This window comes from Macaca mulatta, chromosome 12 (genome assembly GCF_049350105.2).
Source record: "Macaca mulatta isolate MMU2019108-1 chromosome 12, T2T-MMU8v2.0, whole genome shotgun sequence".
In the NCBI taxonomy this organism is placed as follows: domain Eukaryota; kingdom Metazoa; phylum Chordata; class Mammalia; order Primates; family Cercopithecidae; genus Macaca; species Macaca mulatta.
The window spans coordinates 68,477,753-68,505,000 of NC_133417.1; the positions used below are offsets into that span (position 1 = coordinate 68,477,753).

General features: G+C 36.9%; 1 long non-coding RNA gene across 1 annotated transcript; it reads right to left on the reverse strand.

Annotated features, from left to right (window-relative positions):
- Nucleotides 1–3,949: 3,949 nt before the first annotated feature.
- On the reverse strand, nucleotides 3,950–20,981 carry LOC144333311 (uncharacterized). Its single transcript, XR_013401868.1, has 2 exons — nucleotides 20,877–20,981; nucleotides 3,950–6,139 (listed from the first exon to the last, which is right to left on the reverse strand). It is a non-coding gene; the product is annotated as an uncharacterized LOC144333311 (long non-coding RNA).
- Nucleotides 20,982–27,248: the final 6,267 nt, after the last annotated feature.

Sequence of the window (27,248 nt, forward strand, 5' to 3'; positions counted from 1 at the left end):
TGACTTGGCTATAGCTCTTCAACAATTAAAAACAATTTTGTAAATATAACATATAGGCTAGAAATACATATGCACATTTTATGTATTTTAAAGATTTTCATTATTTTATATATTTTTATATGTTTTTCCTTATATTTCAAAGGGAATATTTCTAAACTGTACCTCAAACCTTTAAAAAAATTAAAGTAACAACTATAAACAGCAACTGGCTCAATTTAAATTCCATTTGGTGGTCCCAGTATAGTTTTTTATATCACACAAAACTCCACCATAATTTGCATCTTTCAACTATTCCCTTAACTCTAAAGAACTATCATGCCACTCCTAGAGTAGGTCTTTGGTGTTGAAGCCTGTTCTATCACTCCTACACTAGATCTATTTGGTAGTAAAATCAGGGTTACTAGCCTGGTGCCCCTTACCTGGGAAAAAACTCTGTATTAACCCTGTCTTCACTCTTCTCAGAAAACTGATGATAAATTTTGTCCTTTTACTCTCTGCTCTTTTCAATTCCTGGCATTCCAGAAGTTGTTAGACTTGCCTTTCCAGCTTTTTCTTGGCAAGACTAGAGCTGACATACTGTTCTAATATTCTAAATCGCTTCCAATCTATTTGTATTGTGCAGTTACTTTTACATGGTACCTGTCTTGTTGATTTTTTTTTTCAAATTATGAAAAGTTATGTATGAGTACATTCATACAGAATTTCTTTTTTCTTCTCCGGCTTTTTTTTTTTTTGGAGTCTCCCTCTTTCTCCCAGGCTGGAGGGCATTGGTGCGATCTCGGCTCACTGCAAATTCCGCCTCCCAGGTTCAAGCAATTCTCCTGCCTCAGCCTTCTGAGTAGCTGGGATTACAGGCATGTATCACCACACCCAGCTAATTTTTGTATTTTTAGTAGGGATGGGGTTTCACCATGTTGACCAGGCTGGTCTTGAACTTCTGACCTCAAAGAGATGCCTGCCTCGGTCTCCCAAAGTGCTGGGTCTACAGGTGTGAGTCATCGCACCCAGCCTTCTGCATTATTTTTAAGTCTTCTCTTTTTCTCTTTTCTTTACCTCTTTACCTGCCAACTGTTTCACCTGTAAATGGGCTCTTTGACTCTTAATAGTCTATTTTTTTTTTTTAATTCTTTTCTAGGGTGTTGGTGTTTCTACACCTGTAACTCATATCAGAGTAACTTTGCTGACCTAATCCATATTATGCTGTAAAGCATGACCCTTACAAAATAACAGCAGTATCAGTGAATTAGCGTTTTATGGAATCGAAACTGGATTATTTAATAATATTGTGCTGCTGGTAACCTTGGCATAAATTATTATTTTCTAACTCTGCTCAGTATCTCCTCACAAGCATTAAATTCACTTTTAAAAATGCTAAAAAGGCCGGGCATGGTGACTCACACCTGTAATCCCAGCACTTTGGGAGGCTGAGGCAGGTGGATCACGAGGTAGGAGATCGAGACCATCCTGGCTAATACAGTGAAACCCCGTCTCTACTAAACATGCAAAAAATTAGCCAGGCGTGGTGGCAGGCACCTGTAATCCCAGCTACTCCGGAGGCTGAGGAGGAGAATGGCATGAACCCAGGAGGCAGAGGTTGCAGTGAGCCGAGATTGCCCCACTGTGCTACAGCCTGGGCGACATATCAGGACTCCATCTCAAAAAAAAAAAGAAAGAAAGAAAAAAAAGAAAAAGAAAAAAAAATGCTAAAAGGTGTTGAAACAAAGACCAGAATGATTTAATTACGATATCTCTGTGAGATCACAGTCATCTAGATGGACTGATTTATAGGTGAATTCCTATTTCATAGCTACTTACTTTTGGCATCTGGAAAGTATGGCTATTTTACTGATGGAAATCAACAGCATCCATTGCATTGCTCAGCCACTTGAAGATCTTTCAGCTAGTGTTACTGTACTTTGTCTTACTAACTGTACCATAGTTGTAATGGATTTTTTTTTCTTAGACAGGGTCTTGTTCTGTCACCCAGGCTGAAGTGCAGTGGTGTGATCACGGCTCATTGCAGCCTCCATCTCCTGGGCTCAAGTGATCCTCACATCTCAGCCTCCCCGTAGCTGGGACCTCAAGTAATGCACCACCATTGCCTGCAAAGTTTTTTACCTTTGTTGTAGGGACAGGGTCTCCCTATGTTTCCCATGCTGGTCTCGAACACCTGGGCTCAAGGGATCCTCCAGCCTTGGCCTCCCAAAGCATTGGGAGCCCAGCTTGAAATGAGTCTTAGTGAGAGAGGTTTCCCTACCAAAATATTGATATCTACTGTAGAGGAGAATGTCTTCAACCACATTGGCAACAACCTCTCTGAGCACTCTAGAAGAGGTTTAAAAATTTATTTGTTAATGTATTCTTATAAGTGGAACACAATCTCCAGAAACTTAGATGGTCAAAACTTGAAATATATGTATATATCCCCAATATTTACCTTTTTCTAGATATAAAATAGGTCATCTATGATTAGACTTTACTTCTCCAACATGGTTACATCTTGAAACTCAATGGGGAAGCATCTAAAACCCTTGTGCAGCAATCTTTATTTAACACCAAAAAATACAAGAAGTCTATGTTAGTACTATTAGGATGAATATAGCTGAAGATATCATATTAGACTCCTTGCTATCAATTTACACCAAACAGGTTAACACTACATATGTAGTTATAGGCACTAACTATCCCATAAATAGCAATGTCATGTTATTAATACAGAGGCTTCCTAATGGGTTCTACATTCAATAAAAATATATCCTTTTATTTGGCATCTGTCCCCTTAAGGATTTAACAGAAAGCTAGCTTAATAGTAATGCAGAGGCTTAAGCCTTGACTGTTAAATTAGATTGACAAATGATTCTCTTAAATTGTCTCTGTCACTTCAAAATTTCCATTAAACTAATATAAACTATAAATTTATTATTTGTATTAATATCTACTATTTGGGGACCTATTCATGCAATTTTGTTTGTTTTTGAAAAATCTATAACTTACTGAGATATTCAAATATAAAAGAGGTGATCTGCCACTAATCTTATTAATACTTCCTGATTTCTTAGGATTTGATTGTTACCATTTCTGACAACTTTCAATAAAATTGGCAGATTTTTTTTTTATTATACTTTAAGGTCTAGGGTACACGTGCACAATGTTCAGGTTTGTTAAATACGTATACATGTGCCATGTTGGTGTGCTGCACCCATTAACTCATCATTTACATTAGGTATATCTCCTAATGCTATCCCTCCCCACTCCCCCCACCCCACGACAAGCCCTGGTGTGTGATATTTCCCACCCCGTGTCCAGGTGTTCTCATTGTTCAATTCCCACCTATGAGTGAGAACATGCAGTGTTTGGTTTTCTGTTCTTGCAAAAGTTTGCTGAGAATGATGGTTTCCAGCTGCATCCATGTCCCTACAAAGGACATAAACTCATCCTTTTCTACAGCTGCATAGTGTTCCATGGTATATATGTGCCACATTTTCTTAATCCAGTCTGTCATTGATGGACATTTGGGTTAGTTCCAGGTCTTTGCTATTGTGAATAGTGCCACAATAAACATATGTGTGCATGTTGTCTTTATAGCAGCATGATTTATAATCCTTTGGGTATATACCCAGTAATGGGATGGCTGGGTCAAATGGTACTTCTAGTTCTAGATCCTTGAGGAATCTCAACACTGTCTCTTCCACAATGGTTGAACTAGTTTACAGTCCCACCCACAGTGTAAAAGTGTTCCTGTTTCTCCACATCCTCTCCAGCACCTGTTGTTTCCTGACTTTTTAATGATCACCATTCTAACTGGTGTGAGATGGTATCTCATTGTGGTTTTGATTTGCATTTCTCTGATGGCGAGTGATGATGAGCATTTTTTCATGTGTCTGTTGGCTGCATAAATGTCTTCTTTTGAGAAGTGTCTGTTCATATCCTTCGTCCACTTTTTGATGGGTTTTTTTTTTCTTGTAAATTTATTTGAATTCTTTGTAGGTTCTAAATATTAGCCCTTTGTCAGATGAGTAGATTGCAAAAATTTTCTCCCATTCTGTAGGTTGCTTGTTCATGCTGATGGTAGTTTCTCATGCTGTGCAGAAGCTCTTTAGTTTAATTAGATCCCATTTGCCAATTTTGGCTTTTGTTGTCATTGCTTTTGGTGTTTTAGACATGAAGTCCTTGCCCATGCCTATGTCCTGAATGGTATTGCCTAGGTTTTCTTCTAGGGTTTTTATGGTTTTAGGTCTAACATTTAAGTCTCTAATCCATCTTGAATTAATTTTTGATTAAAGTGTAAGGAAGGGATCCAGTTAATTGGGAGACTTGTATACCTGTGAATTAGAATGATTCTCAATTGCCATGAAGAATCAGAGGAGTAAATCTAGTAACTTTGTCTTTGAAAAAGTAAGATCAATGGCAGCACAGTTGAGGAGATTGTGTAGATCTTCGATGAGTAGTTTTGAAAGTATACTAAAAGGTAAGAATACCTTCTTTGAAGGTGTGAGGTCATTGTTTGATCTTTTGGAGGAGGGGCCACTGGAATGTTGCAAACATACTCTGAATTTGTCAACAGAAATAAAGTTGATATCTTTAAAAGCATAAAGAAAAATTGCCAATCTTCTAATTTAGTTTAGACAAATATATGCTGAACACCCATTGCGTATATCGCCTAGTTTATGTTTATTGTTATTAAGGAAAATCAGGAGGTAAATAAGACATAGTCCTGGATTTCAAGATAACTTCAAGATAGTAACAAAGACAGGCATATTGATACATATAATTCAAGGCAGAAGAGAAGCTTAAAAAATGTGCATTGAGGCCGGGTGCAGTGGCTCATGCCTGTAATCCCAACAGTTTGGGAGGCTGAGGTGGGCGAATCACCTGAAGTCAGGAGTTCGAGACTAACCTGGCCAACATGGCAAAACCCCTTCTCTACTAAAAGTACAGAAAAATTTGCTGGGCATGGTGGTGTGTGCCTGTAATCCCAGCTATTCAGGAGGCTGAGGCAGGAGAATCACTTGAAACCAGGAGACAGAGGTTGCACTGAGCCAAGATCATGCCACTGCACTACAGCCTGAGCAACAGAGTGGGATTCTGTCTCAAAAAAAACAAAACAAAACAAAACAAAACAAAAAGTGTTGAAATAAAAGAAGAGCAATTAAGTCTGACTAGCGCAATTAAGGAATACTGTATAAAGGAAATGCTACTTAAGTATATCATTAAAGGATTTATAAAAAAATTAAATTGGAAAGAAAAAAGCAGAGAATTCCAAGATGGCAGCATAGTACAAGCAAAATGGAGATAAGAATGTGCATAGTGAGCTTGAGACATGAGATATGAAGATGCAAGAAGCAAAGATCTGGATGATTAAGGTTAGAAACACATAATGTTGACTGACCAAGCCTTTAGGAAATATTCCAAAAAGACATAAAATTCAGTAGACAATCAACAGGTAAGATTAATGGCTTTGTCAGTCAGTCAGCTTGTGATGGTTAATACTGGGTATCAATGTGATTGGATTGAAGGATGCAAAGTATTGTACCTGGGTGTATCTGTGAGGGGGTCAGCAAAGGAGATTAACATTTGAGTCAGTGGACTGGAAGAAGCAGACCCACCCCCAATCTGGGTGGGCACCATCTAATCAGCTGCCAGCGTGACTAGGATAAAAGCAGGCAGAGGAACGTGGAAAGACTAGACTGGCTGAGTCTTCTGCATATATCTTTCTCCCGTGCTGGATGCTTCCTGTCCTTGAACATCAGACTCCAAGTTCTTCAGCTTTTGGACTCTTAGACCTCTGACCACAGACTGAAGGCTTCCCTACTTTTCAGGTTTTTGGTACTCGGACTGGCTTCCTTGCTCCTCAGCTTGCAGATGGCGTATTGTGGGACTTCACCTTGTGATCATGTGAGTCAATACTCCTTAATAAACTCCCCTTTATATATACATCTATCCTATCAGTTCTGTCCCTCCAGAGAACCCTAATACACTACTGTAACAAAGTACCATTGACTGGGTGGTTTATAAACAACAAAAATTTATTTCTCATAGGTTAGACGTCCAAGAAGTTTAGAAGTCCAAGATCAGGATGAGGTTCTGGTGAGGGCTCACTTCCAGTTTGGAGCCTGCCAACTTCTCCTTGTAGTCTCACCTGGCAAAAAAAAAAAAAAAAAAAAAAAAAAAAAAAAAAAAAAATCAAGCTAGCTCCCTGGCTGCTTCTTATAAGGACATTAACTCCATTCACGGAAGCTCCAGTCTCATGACCTAATTACCTCCCACGGGTCTCACCTACAAATACCATCACACTGGAAATAAGATTTCTACATATGAATTTTGGGGGACACAAATGTTCAATTCATTACAATTAAAGAATATTAATAAACCATGCAAGAGGTCCTCAGCTAGGGAAGTATCATAAAAAATGTAAAAGAAGAAACATGTTTGAGCTATATTATTAATATTGAATTTACTTGACTTGGTAGAACTTAAAAATTTACAAGATTTCCAGTCTTGATGACAGAATGATTCTTGTACCATTGCCAACATAAGAAATACATACAAGAGAAACAACATGCTTTTGGATGAAGGGATATGATGAATTTATATGTGGATATACTGAGCAGCAGTGTTTTGGAATAGTTATGTGAAAGCACTAAATTGATACTGTATTTAGACACGTATTTATCTGTTTATGTATTCAAAATACACTTTAAAACTCAATAACATAATCTGCAATAAAGTGAAATCAGATCTAATACAATTGACTATTGGGGCCTGAACTCTGGGACTCCACATCAGCAAGCTACCTAGGCTTATCTTGGTCATTTCCTTATCCTTGCACTAAGTTCTCATTTTATGAGATTGGGCTTTTTGTATGTTACTTATAGAATTATAATGTGTTTGATATTTATCAAGCATCTATTATGTGTTGGGCACTCTTATAGGCACTAGGGATAGAGAAACGAACAAGATAACACAGTCCTTATCTTTATGGAAGTTAATATTCTAGTGGGGGAAATAGAAAATAAACACAATAATAAGTAATACAATTTCAGGTAGTAAAGAAAAAGCACTATGATAAAAAAAAATGGTAGGAGTGTGCTACTTCAGATGTGGTGGTCAGAGAACCTATGATGATATGACATGACATGACATGACATGATAGAATTGAAGGTCATAAAATAATCAGTTAAAGATCTGAGGTATAAACAATCTAAGTAGCAGGAATAAAAAAACCAACGATTCTAATACAGTAATAAATTCAGAGCGGGCCGGGCACAGTGGCTCACTCCTGTAATCCCAGCACTTTGGGAAGCCAAAGTAAGTGGATCATCTGAGGTCAGGAGTTCAAGACCAGCCTGGTCAACATGGCAAAACCCTATCTCTAATAAAAATACAAAAATTAGCCAGGCATGGTGGTGTGCCTCTGTAATCCCAGCTACTCGGGAGGCTGAGGCAGGAGAATTGCTTGAACCCAGGAAGCAGAGGTTGCAGTGAGCTGAGGCCCCACCACTGCACTTCAGCATGGGGGACAGAGCAAGACTCTGTCTCAAAAAAAGAAAAAAAAAAAAAGTAGAGTGTTTTCTAAGAACAATAAGAAGGCCAGTGAGGGGTTCGGAGTAGCAGCACATTAGGAAATGAGTCTGAAGAGTTATATAGAATGCCCAAGCAGATATATAGAACGCCAATACAGGGCATTCTAGGGTATAATAAGGTGTTTAGATTTTGCTATTAAGTTTAATGGGATGCTTTTGTGCAGAATGGTAATAATGCTATGATTTAAATTTTTAGGAGTATTCCTTGGTTCCTTGGTGGTTGATAGAGTATAAGAGGGCAAGTGTAGAATCATGGAGTCAAGTTGAGAGGTTACTATAATAGTCTAGGTGAGTGATAATGACTACTTGGAATGGGTGGAAGTGGTTGAGGTAATAGGACATGGTCTGATTTAGGGCATATTTTAGACTCAAAAGTGACATGACTTGATGATGGGTTGGGTGTGAGGAAAAAAAAATCAAGAATAATTCTTACATTTTTGGAATGAGCATCTGGGGGCATTGTGATGACATTTATTAAGATGGAGAAGATGAAAGAGGGAGAGGTGTAGGTGAGAAGAGGAAGGCAAAACCAAGATTTCCCTTACAAATATGCTAAAGTTGAGATGTTTAAGCAAACATCCAAGAGGAATGTTGAACAGGCAGTTGCATATAAAAGTCTGACCCTCATGAGAGACATTGGAGCTAGAGACATTGAGTTGGGAGTAATCAATATTATGCTGGATAGCTTCTGTTTCTTCTCTAGTTCCCCTTTATCTATTCACAGGAGTAAACTATGAATTCTCTTGCCCTCTGGATTTTTATTAGTTTCTGCCAAAGGGAAGTTCTTGCAGTGGAAAGGAAGGAAGAAGTTGACATATTTATTCCTTTCTATGGTATTTTCATGGGCTGTCTGGTTCCCTCAACCAAATGTCATAGCTCCCACCAAATGGCCCTTTCTGTCCAGCTTTCCCTACTTCCAGTGTATACCCCTTTCCTTATCCTTTCATCCCTAGGAGTGGTAGCAGATCCCCTGATATTTCTTATTCTAGGTATTTCATTCTCTCTTATGATTTCTCTACCCCCTGCTCACCCTTTGTAAATATCTCTTTATTAAACACTCCTTTATTATCCTAATTTTAGTATGCCATCTGTTCCCTGCTGAGACAGAAAATAAAACAGTGTTTTCCTGGTTCCCTCCCTATACTCTAATAAGAATAATACAGTGATTGCTATTGGAAGTGACCCCAGGAACTGACTCTCAAATGAGATTCTGGGATTATGTTCCACATGTTTGAAAAGTAAATTGATAATCCTCTTGTTAGGGAAGTGGAGGGGATGGGGCATGGGCAATGCATGGCATACAGCAGCATTATGTTTACCCAAATTATCACCAGTGGAGGGGGCAAGGTATTGAGCAATTAAGTAAAGTAGCTATGGCATTTATCATTGTGGCAACAATGGTTATTATAAAGATAGTGGCATCAGCTGGCTTATTTTGGTGGCCCTAAGGAATGTATAAAGAAAAAAATAAATATCAAACTGCAATTATACATAGAAAAATCAAGTCACTGGTAGCAATGAAGGAGTCCTTCATCTCCTGAAGTTGGAAAGATATGACTGAGAATCAAGCCCATGGCTGGACTGTAAGAGCTGAAAATTTGATAGCCAATTAAACCCACTAGGTCTTTTATACCAAGGTAAAGGAGCTGGTAGAAAGGTGAAAAATCTCATGTGTTGAAATAGGTACATTTGGGTAGACAAAAATGAGGCTGAGAACTTCAAATGGGTATATCACTTGTCCTTGCCTTTCCAGCAGAGGCAGCCTCCCCACCAAGTATTTGAGGCAACCAGCCTTTTAATGGCTGGGTCTAGGTAGTTGCCTCTCAGCCTGGTGCTTGTCCTTTCCTAGGATTAATTTCTACCACCCTTAATAATGGGTATTAGACTCTGATATAGTCTAAAAGAGGAGTACAAGGCTGGGAGGAAGAAATATCCTATACCACGAAAGACTTGTAGAACCTCATTAATTTCTATTGGCAGGAATCTGGAGAGCATACAAGGAAGTACATATGGCTGTTTGACCAAGGAAGAAAACATATAAGGCTGGATTAGGTTGAATTTACTGATAAGGGTTTATTCACTCAGGATTTTGGCTCAAATGTGTTGTCTTGAGCACCTAGGAGTTAAGTCTACTAAGTTGGTTATTTAAAATGTGGAATCTGTCAATAGTGGGGTAAATTAAATGAGTTTAAATGATGTAACTTCTTTGATACAACATAGAAAAATCAAGTCTCAGGAAAATGGGAATGCTGGAATGGATTTATTATGCACTACTGGTCAGCCAATCTGTACTTGTATCACCCAAAAAGGCCCCGAGGACATGCCCTTTACCAAGACTTTTTAAAATGAATCTATTGATAAAGAGGGGTATTATTACCCTTGAAAACTGAAGTAATGTTCTACGTTGGCTGTTCTCCAGAGGTGATGGTAGAGCATGGTACAATGGAATTAGATTTCTTGATGACAATGGGAATAATAGGATGCCAGAGACTCAGAAGTCAAGTAGAGGTGCTTACTCATTACAGATCAAATGGGCACAATTATCATAATAAGCCACAAAGATGGAGTAGTAATCAGGAAGTTTGACCTTCAGAGATCTTTGGCATCAGCTATTCGATCACAAGGTCCTTAAAACAAAATAAAAGGACTGTCAAGGAGCTGTTTGGTCTATATGAGGAGAAAAAATCCTAGGAGGTTTGGTGGGCTAAATATTAACTCAATTTATGATAGTGGAGATTTACTTTTTCTTACTTTGTTCTCAGACCAAAGCCAATTTATAAGAGACCTTAGTTTGAGAAAGCCAGATCTATAAGGAATGATCCGGCGATCAGATCAAAGACACATAGTATGAGCCTTCCTCCATACCTGACTTAGGGTTACCTGTTGCTACTTAATAATTATGCACTGGAGCAGTGGGTTTTAAACTTAAGTGTGCATCAGAATCATGCAGGTGGCTTTTAGAACATAGATTTCTGGGTCTCACTGATTCAGTAAGTTAGGGGTGGAGACCCCAGAATTTATATTCCTAACAAGTCCTCAGGTGACACTGAAGCTGGTGGTTTAGGGATCATAACTTCAGAATCCCTGCACTGGAGAACTACACACTTAATGGGATTATTGGATACTGTCTCTTAAATGATACTAATCCCCAGAGACCTAAAACACCATGCAGGTCCAATGGTCAGAGTTGAGACTTACAGATATAAGTAAAATCTTAGTCCAAGTCTATTTCAGAAGGTGTTCTGAGGGACTTCAGATCCATTTGTTTATAGGCCAAGAATGTATAGTGAGAATCAGAAAACCTAATAAATAATTTCCTGATGTGGAGTGGGCTTTATTGCAGAATAAAGTCCAAACTGAAGCCCCTTTTATTGCCTGCCTTTGCTAAGATAGTAAGCTAAAAGTCCACAGGATGTGCTACCCCAAATGCTTGAGCAATTACAGAGATGGTATGAATATCCCCGTTTTATTCACTTGCATAGTGGCCTATGCAAAAGTCAGATGGGTCTTTGATAATGAGGATATTTATCAGAAACGTAATCAAGCGATGATACCAATCACATCTGAAATTCTCAATATAATATCTTTACTGGAGGAAATCAGTATGGTCCCTGACACCTGTGACTTAACAAACACATTTTCCCCTCCCTCCATTAGTAAAGATGAAAAGAAGCTCTTTCCTTCACATAGCAGGAATATCAGTATGCCTTTACTCTCTTGACTTAACCTACCTCAACTCATCCCTTGTTCATCTTAATATGGTCTGCAGAGAACTTTATTCCCTTGATACATCACAGAAAATGATGGGGCATATTAAATCAGAAGACAACATCTTAAATGTAAGAGACAACTGTCCCAAAGGGTTGTAAATAAACCCCATGAAAATGCAGGAACTCGTCACTTTGGTGAAGTTGCTAGGGATATAGTGGTCTAGACCATGTCAGCAGATCCTCTTTAAAGTAAGAGTTGATTTGCTGCACTTTCCAACACAATGAAAGATGCACAATGTTTCATGCACACATTTGGACTTTGGAAAAAACATACAACACATTTGGGCATGCTACTTTCATGAATTTAGTGGATAACCTTAACATTACAAGATTTGAGTGGGTCCCAGAACAAGAAAAATCTCTATAACTTGGCCTTATGACCTAAAAAACCCAATCTTACTGGGTTTTAGAAGTATCAGTGGCAGACTGATACATCCACTCCATTTCCACTTTGATCTGTAACCCAGGAGGCTAAACTATGCTAACTGATCAACAAGTTCTTTTGCTCGTTACATGAAGGTTCTGGAAATTTCCAGTAGGAGAATCAGTGTGGACCCATATAAATTTTGAGTAAAATGCCCTCTTTCACTAACAAACTAGTCTCTGAAGAAAAAGCAGCCATTTACTTGCTATCATACCCAGTAGAGAACAAATACCTGACCATAAATACCCACGGTATTATCCATCTCAATTGCTCATTTTTAACTGATGCTATATAATTTGTGGAACTAGCTGGGTATGGTTGCTCACAAGTGTAATACTAATGCTTTTGAAGGCTGAGGCTGGAGGATCACTTAAACCCAAGAGTTTGAAACCCTGAGTTAATTTTTTTTTTTTTTTTTTACATTTTAAAAAAATTAGCCAGGCATGCTGGAACATGCCTATAGTCCTGTAGTCCTAGCTACTAAGGAGGCTGGGACAGGAGGATTGCTTGAACCTAGGGGTTCAAGGCTTGAACCTAGGAGTTCGAGCTATTATCACACCATTGCACTCCAGCTTGGATGACAGATTGAGACTCTGTGTCTAAAAATAATAATAATTATATGTTATTTAACCACCTTTCCCTCTACTCACACCTATGATGTCATGGGCAGTTCCTTATGACATGTTCCAGCAGGGATCTCAGGTCTAGCTACAGAAGTACAAATGCAGTGACTATGTTTTACGTTATTTAACTCTATCCTCTATTCCCCTGCTACTTTATATGAACAACACTGGTAATTGCTAATGTTTCAGATTTCACGTGAGAGCATGACCAAACTGAGCGTATGACCAAACTGAGAACATGCAGTATGATAAATTCCTTAGAACGGACTGATTTTCAGCAGCTGACAGTACAGCATCTGATGGAATTTTGTGTGCTGTTTTAGTTTCCTCTGCCTGCTGTAACAAATTACCACAAACTGTATGGTTTAAAAACAACTGTGTGGTGGCTCACGCCTATAGTCCCAGCTCTTTGGGAGGCTGAAGCAAGTGAACCGCTTGAGCTCCGGAGTTTGAGACCAACTGGGGAAACATAGTGAAACCTTGTCTGTCCTAACTGGGCATGGTGAGCCAGGTGTGTTGGAGGTTTAAAGAGTGAGGAGATGTGAAATAGCTTTTACTGGATTTTTATTTTGTTTTATTAGATTTAGGGAAAACAAATTGAACAAAAAAATTTAGTAGGATTCTGAGAAAAATACAGGGAAAATAAAACCTCTGCATGTTCAGGGCCTTGCCCAGTACTTGGCACATATTAGGAGATTCATTAATTTATTTGCAAATATTTACCATACAACTACTGTATGTTGAGCACTGTTATAGGCATCACAGATATAGCAAAAAATATTAAAAAATAAAAATAAAATCCTTGCCTGCTCTTTGATATGTTAGATCAGATTTTGGCAGATTTTGTTAAGGAGCATATAGTACATATATATTGAAGTTTTGTGAGTCACGTGATTTTTGTTTTAACTATTCAACTCTGTCATTGCAACACAAAACAAGCCATAGAGAATACATTAAAAAATGCCCTAGGTTGTGTTCCAATAAAACCTTACAAAAATAAGTGGCAGGTTGAATTTAGCCCATGGGCCATTGTTTGCCAAACTTTATGTTACAGGGTGATTGGTGCAATGAAGACAAAAGAGGCACAGAAGAAGATGAGGAGTACTTGAGGGGACGGCATCATTGTAAAGGTGATGAACAGGTGAAGTTATGCCAAGAAGGTATCATTTATGCAAAGGCTGGGAGGAGGTGAAGGATCAAGCCACGTAGGTGAGTGTTCCCGGAGAAGACTGCCAGTGTAAAGGTTCTTAAATAGGACGGCATCTTGTATGTTTGTAGAGTAGCAAGGCAGTTGAGCAGAAGGAGTAAAGGGGGAGTAATAGTAGATGAGACCTGGAATTTAAAAGTGAGGAGGATAATATAAGGCCTTGTAGATTACTGTAATGATGCAAAGTAAAATGGAGCATCATTAGAGGGTTTTGACTAGGGGACTGCCATGATTTGACTTGTTTTAACAGGCTTAATTTGGCTGATGTGTTGAGGGGGGCAAGGCTGAATCTTAAAAAATAATTTTTAAACAAATGCATGAACAAACAACAGATTAATAAGAATGTATATCACTCAGTTGAATATTTGAGATTGGAAATATAAATTTGGAGTCACTAGGAGAGAATGTAGATGCTAGAAACAGAATGAATGAAAATTTTCACTAGAACCTGAAAGAATAACCAAATGAGGGGTTGAAAGAGAAAGAGGAGCTAGTGAAGAAATGGAAAAAGAGTAATTAGATCTATGTTTGGCATTTACTGTTTTTCATGTCCTCAGAAGTTCAGTGGATGACGGGATGATTGTAATAATTTTTTCTACATAATGAAATTTAAATAAATTTGTTAATAAAAACAAGGGAAAAGATAAGAGGGTAACTTAAGTGGAAAGCAGTATATATCAGAGGAGTTAATATTTTTCTACATCTTGCTTCATATGGGTAAACCAACTAAATAATTTCATTAGGAGCACAATGTCTACCTAAGCAGTTCATTCATTCATTAATGTTTATTAGCCATTGACTATTTGCTAGACACTGTGAAAGGCACTGATCTCTTCATTACAATCCACCACATTCTGTTGGAAATCAGTCACGACATTGACACATATTATTCACCCATCTAAGAGGGATTTCGGAAGGTTCTAAGGAAATTAAGAAGTTAATATATTTATGTAACTAGTCAAAATAAAAGGTTAAATAAAATACCACTGGCTTTTTGCATTTCGACTGTACTTGCTCTGAGTACCATAGTCTTTCCAAATATTAACCAAGGAGTTTGTAAGTAAAAGAAAACAGTATGACAAAGTCAAAAAGTCAAGAGCAGAGATGAAACAAAGTTATACAAGAACTGTTATTAGAGTAGAATAAATGGAATTCAGGTCACACAATATCTCAATTCTATTTACCTATTATTCACATTTTCTAGTAAGTATCTTATTTATAGATACACATATAAAAACATAATTTTTGATAAGACATTAAACATGTTTTAGTGCTCCTTGATTTTAAACTTCTAAATATAGCTTTCTTCGCTTATTAGCTGTCTAGAAATATGCTGGCCCATGCGACCTTTTACTATCATTTACTTATTCTCTTAAAAAGTCGGTAGTCCCAGGTTTCAAATTTTCTTTTGTAATACACAGTTAAATCTTTGAACTCGAATATTGAATAAACTCTTGAATGACTTTGAGCTCTGGACGCCGAGCTTGGTAACCTTGAACCTCCCATAAATTGGGGAAAACCTCTAAAGCAGCCAAAACAAAGCTCTTGACTTTCTAAATATAACATTTGTTTGACTCCTTGACTTAATTGTGAACTCTTGTTTTTCCTTGACTGGTTTGCCACTATCATTTGAAGTTAACCTTTTCTCTACTTAGTTGAAAATTGTGCTTCAATGGATTAAAAGACAAAACTGCATTCCTTCTAATTAAATCTAAGAAAATCTCTAAGATGTGCCTTAAAAAAACAAAAACACATGTGAATGTTAATTTTCCTAACTTATAATCAAGGGTAATGAATCCTCCCTTTAACTATTTGATCTCCGTTTCAGTCTGACAATAAATTCAGTATGTTATTTAAATTCTAACTTCAATTTTAGTTTTTATCTCATCAATCTTCATCTTTATTTTTTAGTCTTTAAAACCTATTTTTCATTTCGTGGCATTTAAAAATGAGAACGCCGGCTGGGAGTGGTGGCTCACGCCTGTAATCCCAGCACTTTGGGAGTCCGAGGCCCGTGGATCACGAGGTCAGGAGATCAAGCCCATTCTGGCTAACACGGTGAAACTCTATCTCTACTAAAAAAATACAAAAACATTAGCCGGGAGTGGTGGCAGAGGCCTGTAGTCCCAGCTACTCGGGAGGCTGAGGCAGGAGAATGGTGTGGACCCGGGAGGGAGGCGGAGCTTGCAGTGAGCCGAGATTGCGTCACTGCACTCCAGCCTGGGACACAGAGCAAGACTCCGCCTCAAAAAAAAAATAAATAAATAAAAATAACAACAACAATAATAATAATAAAATAAAATGAAAAATTAAAAATGAGAAAGTTACACATGCTTTTTGTAACAAAACCAATCAATATAGAATTGTGTAAAATAAAAAATAAAAGCTGGGTGCAGTGGTTCACACCTCTAAGATTGAAGTGGGAGGATCACTTGAGCCCAGGAGTTCAAAACCAGCCTGAGCAACGTAGTGAGACCACGTCTCTACAAAAAATTTAAAAAATTAGCCGAGTGTGGGTGTTGTGGCTTGGGCTTGTGGTCCCAGCTACTCAAGAGGCTGAGGTGGGAGAACTGCTAGGGTCCCAGGAGGTCGAGGCTGCAGCAAGCTGTGATCATGCCACTGCATTCCAGCCTGCAAGACCTGGGAGACAGACTGAGACTCTGTCGCAAAAAAAAAAAAAAAAAAAAAAAAAAGCTCTTGCCCTTCTCTTAATCCCCAAACCACTTCCTGGAGGTAATTATTGTACAATTTGGTAATGCAATGGTTTTCACGTTCTATACAGTTTGCTCCATATGCAAACATATACATACTTACATATACTCTTACAAGTTGTGTTTTAAAATTACTGTATTATGTGCAGCAAAAATAAACACTATTAATAAGTGAATGATGAATTGTTAATGAATGATAGATAAACATCACATCTTATGTCTCATGAGATGCTTGAATATTTTTAAATTATGGCTACAGGCCGGGCGCCATGGCTCATGCCTGTAATCCCAGCACTTTGGGAGGCCAAGGCCAGTGAATCACAAGGTCAGGAGTTCGAGACCAGCCTGGCCAATATGGTGAAACCCCCAACTCTACTACAAATACAAAAATTAGCTGGGCGTGGTGATGGGCTCCTGTAATCCCAGCTATTTGGGAGGCTGAGGCAGGAGAATCGCTTGAACTCAGGAGGTGGAAGTTGCAGTGAGCTGAGATCATGCCATTGCAGTCCAGCCTGGGTGACAGAGTGAGACTCAGTTTCAACAAATAAATAAATAAATGCATAAATAAATACATAAATAAAGGCTACAGTATTGGAAAACTTTTCTTCTCCTTTTTGTATTATAGTGCATAAATAAAATGTCTTTTTAAAATTTTACAAAAGTATTTAATAGTCACATAAATATTTGTTCAGACAAACAGTAACAAATGATACTTTGTATTACTTTTCATTTTCAAAAAGATTGCTATTAGATATTTTGTACTTAATAGTTATAAACTATTCAAGTGGACTCAAAATGTAAATGAAAAAAATACAGCAGTAATAAGAGGAGGACAAGTGAAAATTTCCTTAGATCGTGTTAGCATTTTTAACATGTTATTTATTGACTCTCTTTCTAAATAGACCATTCTGACATTATATAATTTTAAGTATGGATCCAGTATATTCTACTGCACCACTTTCTATAAAAGAACATAGAAATAATGTGGGATCTGTGTTTTTGCCAGTTATGAACGAATTACATTGATTTGGTTTATACCATATATGTAGTATCTCTTTAGGACTTATTCTATATATATCAAAACATTAATTTTGAAGCAGTAAGCTTCTGTAAGTGCTTGTGGATTCATAACATACTGGGTGCCTTGCAACCAAATATATATTCAGTTCTCAGCATTATTGGTGTTTCCAATTTCAATAACTATAATATTATCACCTTTGGACGTTTATGGCATCTTTCATCCGTGGATCTTAAAGGGCTTTACAAACATTAATTCACACAACATTCTCGTGAGGTACAGAAATATCATTAACCCCATATTACAGATGAGGAAACAAACGCAGAAAGGTTAATAATATGTGCACCACCTTCTACTTGTACAGTGCATTTGATTCAGGGATTTCTAAGTACACTGGAAGTTTTATGATGCTGGTATAAAAGAATAGAATTAATATAACTTATAGATTAATTCATAGCATACTTTTATCATATAGCATGCAGTTTCTAGAAATTGCCTCCATATTATAGATTGATAATAATATTTATCTTATATTCAAATTGTTTTCCATTATAATTAGGAATCATGAATATGAACTTACCCTTAATTTTATATCTAGTTTGAAGATGTGTGTGGATGATTATACTACATATGCAACAGAATATATAAAATTGTGTCTTGTATTAAAAAAAAAGAAACCTCAAAATTAATCTAACACACAATGACATGGTTCCCAAGTTTGTTGCTGTATGCTGTTTTAGGCATGAGTGGTTACTCATTTATATTAAAAACAGTAAATAAATAATTTAATTTTTACTGTGTACTTTTATGGTTTTCATCTTCTTTTTTAACCTTTTCATGTCTAAACTAGTTTTAACCCTACAATGTAGAGGTCAGACCTCAAAACTCACAAGTTGCACTACAATTCATTATGGTTACAAAAACAAGAGACTTAGATGTGAGTTACCCAAAGCCAGAGTTTTCTCTATCACTGATTTCCTAAAATCATTAGAGCTCAGGTTTTGAGTGCATCTTCATATATCTTTCCCTTTCTCATTCTTTTCACTGTTGGAATTTACTAAGAAATCCTTTAGTATTTTCCTGCTTTTGCTTGCCACCACCTTCTTAGAAAGATTGTTTATGGCTTCTGTGTCCTCAAGAGCTCAAGGTACTGTGCTGTGCACTGGGAATACAGGGCTATACAAGACAGATTGACTTAAAGCAGCTTATAGTCTGGTGGAGATAGACATTGGACAAGAAATTATAATCGCATTAATTACATGACCATGCAAAATCTCTGTGAAACAAATCTATAAATGGTTAACCCGGAGGCTGACAGCACAATTGTCACTTAAGAGGGAAGAAATGAACTTGTGAGTCTATTGTAGTTGCAGTTCAAGGGAAAATAAAATACCTTGATTACTTGATTATTGTTGATAGATTCTGAAGCATGGATTGCTGGAGTAGAGACCAGCTGGGATGGGGACTTGTGCTTATTCATACAGGAAAGGCTTTATGTCTGAGACTGGCTAAAGTATCTTGACATACCTCAGAAGTGCCTAAAATTGCACACCCTCTTCCTTCATCAGGGCTTTCTGGAAATCTCTGTAAATCTTTATTTCATCTCTTCCTTCTTTAACCTGATCTAGCAATGAGGAACTGGTGCTGAATGCTTTTGGACTTTTTTTTTTTTTTTTTTTTTTTTTCCTGTTTGGCTTACCTTTATCCCTGAGCAGGGAAAACTGCTACTAAAGAAGAAAAAAAGGTTCCAAAAATGTGGTTGTCAGCACCAATGCAATTTTGCTTCAGGTCAGCACACTTTACCTCAATTGTGCACAAGCATACTTGGGGTGACTTGTAGGTACACGTATGTTGAACAGAATATTGTTCACAATATATTTCATTGGGAGATGGCAAGAACATCACCATTGATGTACCCGAGATTTTTACAGATGGGTACACAGATTTTACATGTTATGCTTAATCTCAACAAATTAAGTCAAAAGCCATATTTTTTTTAAAGGATAGCTCCTCAGTATTGGCCTGATATCATCAGTAGACTGAGCTGTTTCTAATGTGATAGAAGTTAAGCCTTGCACTCCCTTATGGGATTTTACAAACATGTTAAGTAGGCAAAAGAAAGAAAGATTGATGAATAGGACTAAAGTCATACAGCTAGAGAGAGATGGAAACAGAAACAGATTCAGTTTGCATTGCTATTCTCTATATAAATGGAACTCAATCCCAAAACATGGTTAAACATGCAGGCTTTAAAATCAGATAGACCTGAATTCAAACCCTATTGTAGCTACTCAAACATATGCATCCTAGTGCAATTTATGTCAACTCTGAGCTTCCATTTCTTCATCTTTAAAATAGAGTTAAAATTACTTTATATGGGAACTCAGAGGCTTAAAGTGTAAGTGCCCCAAAGTGTAAATAACCCCCAAGGAAGTTATCCTTACCATTTCTCATTTATATGAAACCTATATAACAGGTATCTAGAAATACCAATCTTATTCCTCTGGTTATACAAGGAATCTCAAAATGAATAGCATAAATTCCAATGAATAATTCCTAATCCAACTCACCAGAATAAAATGAATGACTGGGTCCTAAATAATCCTCTGTCACCATATTTATTATCAATACAGTAGTATATGGGATATTTGTAACTGATTTATATTATTTATTTATTTTATTTTATTTATTTTTTTGAGATGGAGTCTCAGTCTGTTACCCAGGCTGGAGTGCAGTGGTATAAACTTGGCTCACTGCAACCTCTGCCTCCCAGGTTCAAGCCATTCTCCTGCCTCAGCCTTCTGAGTAGCTGGAACTACAGGCACGTGCCACCACGCCAGGCTAATTTTTGCATCTTTAGTAGAAATGGATGTTGGCCAGGCTGGTCTCAAACCCCTGAACTTAGGTGATCGCCTGCCTCGGCCTCCCAAAGTGTTGGGATTACAAGCGTGAGCCACCGCGCCCGGCCTAGATTTATATTATTTATTGATCCAACCTAATGAATCCTGATATTCCATATTTGAATCATCTTATAATGTATTTTTGTTTTTAGGAAATGTAAATTACTTACCCAAGGTCACACAGCTTGTCCTTGTCCGTTGGAAAACGCGGAAGAGTTTAGGTCTTATGATTTCTAATCTAGGGCCTTACCTACCAGATCACCCAGCTTTTGAACACACTTAACAGGTTTATCACTCTCTAAGCTTAAGAAAAACCTCACTAATATCGTTAGAACATACCAGGTCTTCTTTTCCATATTCATTTATGTACACGGATCAGCTCATTCTTTTCAAATGCCAGGGATGTATTGCTCACTGGAGGAACTCCAGTATCCAGCGGTCTTTAATGTAAAAGGCAAACCTTTCCACTAATGAGCAGTTTGTCTAGTGTTCTTAACCTTATCAGCAGCTCTTCAAGTGATAAAGGCTTAACTATTATGCACCGAAAGGTGTTGATAATTCTCAATCTTCATGCAGAAAATGGCTCTTTTGTCACTTCTTACAGTCTACTGTTAAACTTAGCATACTGCTTACAAATTACCTTTCCTGTTCTGCAAAGCAGTCAGCTGGAAGTATTGGTGGGCCGGCAGCAGGTGGAGCCTCCTCCTGTCAGGACAAGAATGATACCTGCTGCTTAATAGAAAAAGAACCATCTGCAGTTTAATGATGTAGACCTGTCCCAGGAAATAGACTGGGTTTAAAGACAAGGTAGAGGGAAGAATATTTTTTTCAAAATAAGAAAAGTGAGGTTGACTATTAAAGACTGTACAAATAGAACTGAAGGCTAGAGGTTTTACCAGCTGAAACATTAGTGCATAGTGACTAAAATGATTTTATTCCTTCGCTACTGGAATTCCCTCAAGTACCGTGGGGCCTAAAAAGCCAGCCCACAGCTCATAGGGCCTTTCCTCCATTAGCTTCTGGAATGAAGAGTGCAGGACAACATTGTCTCCATATTGCTGCAAGAGAAACAATAAAAGCTTGATCAGCTGAATGCTTAAATATGGCTGAATGTTTGATGAGATGAAGATGTAATTTTGTCTATGTTCCCTAAGGATCTGGATTAAATATGACTACAGGGCCTAATCAAATAGCTAGTCACTGAACAACGGTCCCAACTGCATTTTTCATTCTAGGCATGCCTTTCTTTTCCCCCCTCCTCCAAGTACATTACTTATTCACTGGTTTGTCAGCAGTGTGCATTATTAGCGCTTGAGAGATAAAACTTTAAGTGTTGCTCCCAATTAGCACAACAGTGACCACGCACCATGCTCTGTGCTTAATGCCTGCTCTCAGAGAGGAGCTGGTTTTGAAGGTCTGAGGTGGAGGAGAAAAAAAAATGAAACAGCTTAAGCATTCATTTTGAGTGGAGAGACAGCTCCTATTAACATTTAACAGCATTTGTGCAACTTGGTGCGGAGGTTATGATGCAAATGAGGAGGAATTAAAAGTGGCCAGGGGTTTGTCATTGATGGATTGCAGTCTGGCGGTGTTCACACTTCTGCCGTGTCCATCAGAAGCGATTACTGTGTAATTAAACCTTATTTCTCTACTCTTCAGTGCATAATTACTTTGTGAATGTAACCATCATCTAAAAAAGCTACCAAAATGCTTTAGCATTTAGTCTAGCAGTCATTTCCCTAGCTTGTGTCAGATATAACCATCAGACAGTGCAAAAGAACTGTCACTTTTAATAAGAGGCAAAAAATTAAATGAAACAGTATGCTTATTACAGGAAAATTAGGCGTTCAAGTGGTAGAGTCCTTTTCTGCTATTTGCATAATTTATTCTTTTTTGTCCCTCACACCAGAAGCTTCAGGCAATTTTCTTCACATTTAAATAGATCGCACATTTAAGGCTACTTAAGGAAAATTATCACTTTGCATATTTTAATTGTTGTAAAGAAAGTGAATAGAAGAGGTCTGCAGCTTGGACTCTTGAGTCGGTCAGATGCTCAACTGTCTGATTCTGGAGCTCCCCACTGCTGCACTAGAGATAACCCTATAGTTCACAGCCATCCACTTGCATTTCATCAGCATGCAAATGCAGCTCCAAGCACTACAATAAGTGGATCTTTGATATTTACAAACTAGCCATTAATAACTAAAACGTAATTTGTTTGACATAACTTTAGATTCTCTTATCGCTGTGCCTTCTTTTTTTTCTTTTTCAGAGAAAACCTAAGTCTTTTACATTTAGAAAAACTGAGACAGTCCACTCAAACTGAGTCATGTTCTACAGGTTCCAGAAATATGATTTGCTACAAAATTATATCAGTTCCTTTATTTTGGCAAGGCAGCCAACATTTCAAGTTCTTTTGTTTAATTTGGACTCACTTTTAATCAAACAAAAAATTCAACAAAAAACTCTTTCCCCCATAAGAATTATAGCAAGCCAATGGTGTTTCAAATGAATGATGCAGTTACCAAGGGAAGCATGTAACATTTCAGTATGCTTGTGTTGTAATTCAGAAAGATGAGAGCAACAGTACAGGGCATTGCAGAGCAAACGCTGTAAATAGGCTAATGCCTGTACAAACTGTTAATTATGAAACTGGTGAAAAGTTAAAAGGAGATTCCAGTGAAAACTTTGATCAAAACATACTCAGCTTATTTATTGTACTTAAGTGGGTTAAAGAATCTCAGTGGTATAATTTGCTTAGTTTTCATTACCAATTAAAAAAAATTCCAAAGAGACAGAAAACTGAAGTCTTCATTTTGACAAGGCAGCAATGCTTTAAAGTATATTCAAATGCGAATCCGATTAACTCAGCAACACTTTTGTTTAATTACAAACAATTATATGTTCCCTTTGGCTACTGGTCATTTTCATTTACAATGCCATTGTCCTCCTTAAGTGCAAACTCTAAACACTAATGAATGTCTGAGGGACTACAGTTAGCACACATTTGTAGACACTAAGCAAACATTTGTCTTTAAAAGTAAGTGAAGTAGGACTTAGTTTACAAAAACTATCAGTGTGGGGCAAAGTAACAAAAGAGCACCTTATAGGGACCGAGAAAAGGTGAGTATAAGATATGAATTTGTAACTTAGAAACGAATCTACTCATTTTGACATATTTATTCTTTAAGCTTTGAAATGTAGTACAGCATTATTTAGAAAGGCAGTACAAGGTTTTTCTTCTATCAGAACAATATTTTCTAAATGTATATTTTTTCTTATTATTTTTTACTTAAAATACTTATTGGAAAAAATTGTGTAAATTCTGATAAAGATAAAAAGTTTTGAAAAGATCTTTACAATTTCCCAGAAGAAATATACAGCTGAAGTCATATCTGATTCTAGCTGAAAGGAAACAAATTGTTCCTGGTAGCATTCTTTGCATCACTGACTACTTGGTTAAATCAATTGACTTAAAATTTTCCATTAGGGTTTTCTTCTTTTCCTCTTTTTTGGAGGCGAGTTTTAACTGCGCTGCCTTAACACACACTAAAAGGGGAATCACACATATTTTTTGACTCTGCTGACCCTTCGTGCTCCCTCCAACTCCCATCATTGCTAAAATGAAAACAACCACAACAACTGACCTCTCAAGTTAGTTGAATGTATCAGAGAATCAAAGGCAGTAATGCAGATTTCTGAACATAATATCCTGTTTACCTTTAATATGGAATTGTTTTTTTGTTAAGTTGCTTCCTTCTAGGAAATGGAGATAATAATGTACCTAACTCATGAGGAACATGGTGGGGAATAATTGCAAGTAAAATTGGCACGCTGCCCAGGAGAGTACATCCAATAAATGTAGACTGTTTTCACTACAGAAAAAGAAAAAAAAAATCAAACAACCATAAAAATTTGACTAAGAGTATCAGTCTGATAGGTCAAACCTGAAGTCCAAAAAATTCTGGCAGCCCATACAGTATATTTTGTCACTCTCATCTTTTAAAGACAACTGTCATAGATTCTGAACAGGGCCTAACAGTAGTCTCCATGTTTAGTCACTGTGACACATACATTTGGTCAACTGAGACTTTAGGCAAATATGGTATCATGGTAAAAAAAAAAAAAAAAAAAAATACAGCCTTTTGAGTCAGTAGAACTGAGTTAAAATTCTTACTTCACCATTTACTATCTCTTCCATTTTAGATACATTGCTAAGCTTCAGCTTTCTCTTCTGCAAAATGAACATTTACTTGGCAGGGCTGTTGAAAAGATTCATTGAAATACAGCACTTAGCACTGTGCCAAGTCCCTAGTAAATGTCTGGAAATGGTAACTGTTGTTCTTATTACTATAAATATGGCATCGTATATTCACCTTTTTATATATCACATACCTGTGATGATTTAAAACTGACATTTTGCTTCAACCTCTTTCCTTAATAAGAATACTTTCAGTTGTGAAAGTTACATGTTTTTAAGTAATGTAAACTCAAATTCGTTACTTCGTGGTGTGTGTGTGTGTGTGTGTGTGTATGTTTAGTTACATAGGAAGATCCATATTTACTAATGTATTCTTCATATCTTCAAGCATGGAATTTATCATTTATTAGATTCTATTTTTAATGTTAGTATCATCATGAGACATTATAATAATAAGAATATTACCTAATTTTTTTTCTTTTGAGACAGGGTTTCACTCTAGTCACTCAAATTGGAGTGCAGCAGTGTGATCACTGCTCACTGCAGTCTCCACTTCCCGGGCTCAGGTGATCTTTTCACCTCTGCCTCCTAAGTAGCTGGGACTACAGGCAAGCGCCACCATATCCAGTGAATTTTTGTATTTTTTGTAGAGATGGAATTTCGCCTTGTTGCCCAGGCTGATCTCAAACTCCTTGGCTCAAGCAATCCACTCGCCTCAGTCACCCAAAGCGTTGTGATTACAGGCATGAGACACAGCACCTTGCCACCTATGTATTTTTCTTTTTACTGGTTTGTTAATTTTTGTTTGACTTTCTGATATCAAAATAAGTAGTCTTTCATTTACTGAGATGGGATATCTATAAATAATAAAACTTAGCCTTAAAATTGTGGATCCCGAACTGAAAACATTTGTTTACTGGATTTACCATTTCAAAGACCTTAAAATTTTGTTCAAATATCACTGACATATACTAAACTCTTTGGAATTCTGTAGATAGGAGAGAATAGCTTGGAAGATCCCCATCAGAATTGAACTTACCAAAGAATTTGAAAAGGGCATTTAATTTCAGCTACTACTCCTCTTTTACCTGCCCTCTCATATTGTTGATTGTCACAATAAGCAGTCTCGTCGCATTGCTACTCTGAAGCTATTACACATTTTTATGGGTTAGACTTTAGGGAAAATAAAAATATTGGACCAATTACATAATAAAAATAAAACACCATTTACTCAATGATGAAGTCCATTTAGTTCTGTTCTCTCTGACCTTCCTCACTCTGCCTCCCCCATTTCTCTCAACCTTCTTTAAAGTTCAAAACCTACTAGAACACCAGGAAGAGTAAGTAAAATATAAAATGTCAAGAATGTGATGAATCCACCTCCCAGAATTGGTATCATTGACATATATGTTGGATCATTTGAGATTTTAGATAGTATAGGGTTGACTCATCCAATATTTTCAAGAATATTCCCACCTAATTGTATGCATTCTATCTTTTAGGAGGCCATTACCTGATCATCTAGTTTTATTTATTAGAGAGGAATTATGTTTTCTAAAAATAAATGAAATGGTACAGATATAGATTCTCCAACTTTACAAACCACAATAGTAGACAACAGGCAATTGAAACTGTTCAGCTTTGGTCGGGAAAGTAACCAGCACTGGGTGATAATGTAAATCTTACTGTCAAGAAGAGTTTAACCTTTCAATTTCAATGGTTAGGAAAGAAAAGTTTGTCATTTTGGCTGTTGACTTGAATATCACCTACTTAAAATAAAGACTTAACTATTATAGTAAGGTATTGCTTAATTAATAATTCATAATCAGGCTCAATTTTAAGTCAGTTAACTAGCATTCACCAGAATCCTTGTAGATAGAGTAAAAATATGTTAGCTTGTAAGAGTTGGTAAAAACGATTTTCTAAGGCTCATGATAACCCCTATGAATGATATCTTTATTACTTCCTATTTATAGAACTGTGTAGAATGCATTAAATTGAACTAAGATTTGAGTCAGTAGAAGTGAGTTAAAATTCTCACTGCATTAAATTGAACTAAGAGATATTTAGTTACCTAATATGACTTGTATATAGATGAAGTCTTAAACCTTTCTTTTGGCATAATTAGAATTATTTGGCGAGGTATCATGTGAAATGATCATATAATAAAGTATTTTACTATAATATGAATATAAATATTATCATTATGGTAACTTCATTAGCATGCTATAGTTTCATAACTATTTTTACTTGCAAATTTTTTGTTAAAAATGGACTGAACTTGACAAAGGTTGAGGGGGAAAAAGAGGCTTTAAAATATGTAGACATTATCTTTTTAGTATATCATTGGCTTTTAGTCACTTTTATGTCACTTAGCAACATTTAGTAAAGATCTTTGTTTTAAATCGAGTTGCACAGCATTCAGAGGCAAACCCAGTTGGAAATCCAAAACTTTCTGCTTACTTAAATTGTCTAGGGCTAAAAAGGTATTTCTAACAATGATTTAGAATGATTCAATTAAAATAATGTATACACTACTGCTTCCCTTTACTTTCAAGTTTTAGGTGATATAGCTAAGTCACTTTTAGCTCACTGAGAGAAGGACCAAGATGACACAGCCTCAGATATTTTCTGAAATTTCCCATGGAATTGGAGATCTGTTGGAACAAAAACTTTTCCACCCCTCTGCCAGTGGTCCTTAAACCAACAGCTTTGGCCTCATCTGTGAATGTGAGAGAAATGTAAATATATGAATCCTACTCTATCTATTGAATCAAGATCTCTGGGGGTGAGGCCCAGGAAACTTTGTTT